Genomic DNA, 4,949 nt, shown 5'->3' on the forward strand with positions numbered 1-4,949 from the left:
AATAAGTAGTTACTTAATTTCATACATGAAACTGTTTTTAGTTGAACTCCTCGTTGGTCTCAGGACTCTTCATTTTACAAAGCTTTCTTTACAAAATGGTAAGGAAGCTATAGGATAGTGTGGGAAACAGCTTTGCAGTTTTGTGAAACTTCAAAACTTTTCTTATTCCACAAGATAAAACCACAACTTTTTGAAGATGAGAGAGAGGATATGGGATTAGAGTGCTCCAGCGGGGAACCTGGACTGTAAGAGAACCAGACTCCTGACTTGGCTCTTTTTAAGGGACTTGGATTTCCGTGGCTGTTATAACCACTAGGCTATTCTCTTTCCTCTCTCTCTCTCTCATTTTGATCAGAAATTCTGTCCTGGAGCAAAGAAACCTTTCTCAATGAAAGTTTCATCTGAACTAGTACACTCCTGTGAAAAGTTGCAATTTCAATACATTGGCATTTTTGGCAGAGTTGGCTAGTGCTACCCATGATTACATATATCAAGTATCCAGTGCAGTAAGTAGCTGAGTAATCACATAGTTGTTAGCTAAGACTTTATTTTATTATATTTTGATGTATTACTTCTTAATAAGTTGGAACTTATAAGTGATGTATTGCTTAATAAAACTCAAACCTGAAATTCAACACACTTATGGGAAACAGGCTATGGGTAATCCTCAAGCTAAAGCTACTTAAATGTGTGCTATACTGAATCTACCTTATTTTCCCACAGAAAGATACTCCCCCTGCCTGAGTTGTATTAGGGGTGAGGTAAAGAAGAAAAAGTTCTATGACAAATGCAGCTAGCAACACTGTGATGGCAGTGTAAGTTTTGTTCCTTTTCCGTTAACACTCTGTGTACACCGGTCCTTTAATGTTCAGTTCCAAAATTGGATAGTACATTTCATGGGAGGATTTTTATGCTCATTAATCATAACATTGACCTTAACAACTGAAGGTGTGAGTCATTTGTTTATAGACAGACTCACAAAGGTATTACAATGCTTAATTGTGAAAGCTAAATCTCAGCTAGTGTGCTACGTAAAACCCAAGATAAAGTGGTTAATATGACACTAAGAAAAAGCTTTGATAGAATCAAAGGGAAGTGTTTTCACCTCATTTGGGTATGTACTTTTGTTGAAATGATGATGGCAGAATCAAACTGTGTCTTTTGTTCGTTAATACTGTTATTTGTAATAAACCCTTTAATCCTGGAAAATAGCTTTTTAAATTATTTTGACGAGGGATGATATGAAAACTAAGCAGATGCTGCTCTTTCTCTACATGTTGTACATATCCTGGTTCAGAGGACGCTCAGACCAATGCTGCAGGAGGCTTTTTGAAAAATAGATGCTCAGAAACTCAATCTGGCTGCAGTCGTATGCCAAAAAGGAATGCAATACACTCCATTTTTGCTTTAACCCTTCTCTTTGTCTTTTATTTTCCCTACAAAATACCGGTCTTGCACAAGCAAATTACATAGGGAACTCCCGTACCAATACTATATACGTAAAGATGTACTGCATATTACTTTAAAAAGTACATGCAAATGGAGTCAACTTATTGAAAGAAAGAGCTTTTCCTCTCATTGCACATTGCTTTCAGCATTATTGTGATTCCTGTGCAAGGACTGGACCTTCAAGAGAACTGCATCTTTATATAAATGGAATTTTTTCAGTTCAACATCAAGAGGAACGGACATCAATGTGAAAGTAAGTGAATGTTTAAGTGGGCTTACATTTCAGCATGCATGGATCCTAAAAGTCATCCCCAGTGCAATGACCTTCCCTAATAATTGTATAGCTATACAGTTTGCTTAATCTTTTAAGTGCATTACAATAAATAGATGCATATACTGCAGCCACAAGCACAGCAAGCATCAACAGCAAAAATACATTTCTCACAGCTTTTCCTAAAGTACCATTCACCTTTTTCCCTCAGACCCAAAAAAAGCACTCACCCATCTCCACTAATTCCCTCAAACACAGAAGCTGTCAACTGTGAGCCCTGGCTGCCAACTCTGCTAAAAGTTTCCTGGTGCCCCAGTTGCAATGGGTGATAGCCCTCCACAGGCTTCCAAGTGAAATGTGATCATTTCTTGCCCATCCTTGTGTTCTCAGCACCATCCAATTAACAGTGGACCCCGACCAGCAAGGATATCCAGCAGTGAATATTATTGCTAACCCAACTGAGCACCTGCTGGTAAGGTTTCCCTGTTTCCCTCTGCACTCTAAATGCTCTCATTGTTTATTCATAGAGTCAAAGATTAAAGCCAGAAAGGACTACTGTGATCATCTAACCTCTAATCAGAAACTTTTCCAATTTTTCAACCTTCTCATTCACTTGCCGACATTAGATGTGGATGCCGAATGCGGTTGACAGAGACCCATTTAATTTTCCACCATACTTCAGTCTTCTGGGCTTGTTCAGGTAACCTGGTTTCTTGTTCAGCTGTCTCTGTAGCAGATTTGGCAGGACTAGTCTCTGCCGTCCAGTCCAGTTCTGAGCTCTGTCCCAGAGCGCTACCTCAGCTCTATCTCAGAGGTCCCAATGTGACAACTCAGCTGTTTAAGAGACATAGAGATCCTGGTGCCAGAACTCAGAATCAACCAGCTCAACTGACATTTGGGTAAATTGTTCAGCCTTACATCTGAAAACTTACGAAAACTGGCATCTTGAGGTTTTCAGACAGCTTTTGTCCTCTTCCTCTTCCTTTCCTTTTTGGCTGTGGTTTTTTTCCAGTAGAACAATGTCACTGTCCGTGTCAAAAGTGAAATGTATTTCAGAGGAGTCTGGGTTTTCCTAGTGGTAGATGTCCAAAGTAGCTCAAGAGACAAAGCTTAAGGAGGAGACCAGTGAAGAACAAATACATGGGTTCAAAGTGTTCCTAGAAACACAAGAACTCTGCAGGTCCCAGGCTGGCATATCCTTGTTCTTAGCTTGGATAATTAGGGCTGGAACAATGTTCTTTTAACACACATCTGGTTCCTTGATGTGAACTGGATTGTATCTGCATGATTCTGAAACTGGACAGAGTGGAAATGTGACCATTGGCAACCCTTTGTGGTGTTATATCCTGAACTGCTTTATTGTATACTTAATTCTGGTAGGTCAAAGCCTATCGTGAATAATTCTGTGTACTTATGTAGATAGACAGGTGTTACTGATCTGAGTATGGCATCTTAAAAAAAATACAGAATATCCTTCATACCTGATTTTTAATTGTGGGTCAAGGTAACTGAATGATAGAGAAATCTTACCTGTTGATAGAGTACCAGTACGTTTTACTGTTCCCGACAAGCTCAGACAAACACTGAGCTGAAACAAGTTCAGGACTCGATCAGGAAAACAGTCTTTACAGACGCAACCCATGGAGGTCCACACTGGAACAGCTATCCACCCTGCAGCCCATGGAGGACCCCATGCCAGAGCAGATGACTGTGCCCAGAAGGAAGCTGCAGCCCATGGAGAGCCCGTGCTGTGCTCCAGCAGACTCCTGGCAGGAACTGCAGCCTTTGGAGAGGAGCCTGCACAGGAGCAGGTTTGCTGGCAGGACCTGCAGCCCATGGGGAACCCACGCAGTTCATTCCTGAGGGATCGTACTCAATGGAAAGGACCCACACTGGAGCAGTTTGTGAAGAACTGCAGCCCATGGGAAGGACCCGTGTTGGAGAAGTTCGTGCAGAACTGTCTCCCGCGGGAGGGACCCCACACTGGAGCAGGAGAAGACCACAAGGAGGAGGGAGCATCAGAGGCAAGTGTTATGAACTGACCACAACCCCCATTCCCTATCCCTCTGCCCTACTCAGTGGGAGGAGGTAGAAGAGTTATGAGTGAAGTTGAGCCTGTTGACGGGGGGGAGTGATAGAGTGAGTGGCTTGGTGGGTACCTGGAGGCCAGCCAAGGTCAACTCACCACAACCAAAAAGGTGTTTTGAATGTAAATAGAGCAACATTGGCAAAGTCATGTTTGGTACCAAAGTGGCAAAGCTAGCTTCCTTTACCAAAACACACCAATAGTCTAGTTTCACTGCTCTCTTTAAGGCTACAGGTCCAGGTGGTATAGCTTCAGGGATGCAACACTGACTGACACAGCAATGCCACAGAAGTCAGGCCTTAGTAAGCGACAGCGTCTGCTAAACTCATGGCTCTCACTGATTCTCTCAATCTCCTGGCAGAAGCTTACCTAGTGATTAGCATATATAACTGGGACTTAGGTTACCTAGGGCCTTTATTTCTAGCTAGGGCATTGGCTTGCTGGGTGACCTTTAGTGAGACATCTCAGGTTGTTCTGCCTCTTTTCTCTGCTGTACAATAGAAAAAAATATTTCAATACGGACGTGAAAATTCATTAATATTTGTAAAGTATTTGCTGATCTGTAGAATAAAGGCATTCTACCTATGAATAATTCTCCTTGCCTTATACTAAAAGTGCCCTATTCTTGTCTTCATAATAAAAATGGAGATAAACCAAAATACTACAGCAAGTGATAGTGAAAAATACTTTGGTTCTTGCCCAATGCTATATATGCATTTTGTATGTATGTACTAAAACAATGAGAAACCTTAAGAAGAGGAAGATGCTACTTTTCTGTCTCTCTTTGTTTTCAAAATACATTTTAAAGCTGTAATATAAAGGGATTCTGTTGAATATCCTACTGTATCTTATCACAGAAATAAATACACTAAGGCTAATTGAAGCATATTAGCAATCTGTGAGAGTATGAAATATGAGGCTTCCCCATATCAACTGCTCTCTTAGAATATTCAAGCAGAATTTTTATTTCAGCAACTTAGTAAGATATGTTTTTCCTTTTTCACTGTATCCCAGTGTATGAATGTTTTATTTGGTGCCTTGGTAGTTTCACCAAGACTATGTATTATGCTTTCAAATATTGTTAAAAATGAGGTCTGACCGGGAAGCAGGTAAACATTCTGATGACAAGACATCTTTAAATCT

At 40.8% G+C, this 4,949-nt stretch overlaps 1 long non-coding RNA gene across 1 annotated transcript; it reads left to right on the forward strand.

Annotated features, from left to right (window-relative positions):
• Positions 1 to 1,606: 1,606 nt before the first annotated feature.
• LOC128151921 (uncharacterized) lies at positions 1,607 to 4,398 on the forward strand. The gene is made up of 4 exons (XR_008238499.1): positions 1,607 to 1,702; positions 2,111 to 2,192; positions 2,347 to 2,420; positions 3,352 to 4,398. It is a non-coding gene; the product is annotated as an uncharacterized LOC128151921 (long non-coding RNA).
• The last annotated feature ends 551 nt before the right edge of the window (positions 4,399 to 4,949 follow it).

The sequence above is a fragment of the Harpia harpyja genome, chromosome 15 (genome assembly GCF_026419915.1).
Source record: "Harpia harpyja isolate bHarHar1 chromosome 15, bHarHar1 primary haplotype, whole genome shotgun sequence".
Taxonomy (NCBI): Eukaryota; Metazoa; Chordata; class Aves; order Accipitriformes; family Accipitridae; genus Harpia; species Harpia harpyja.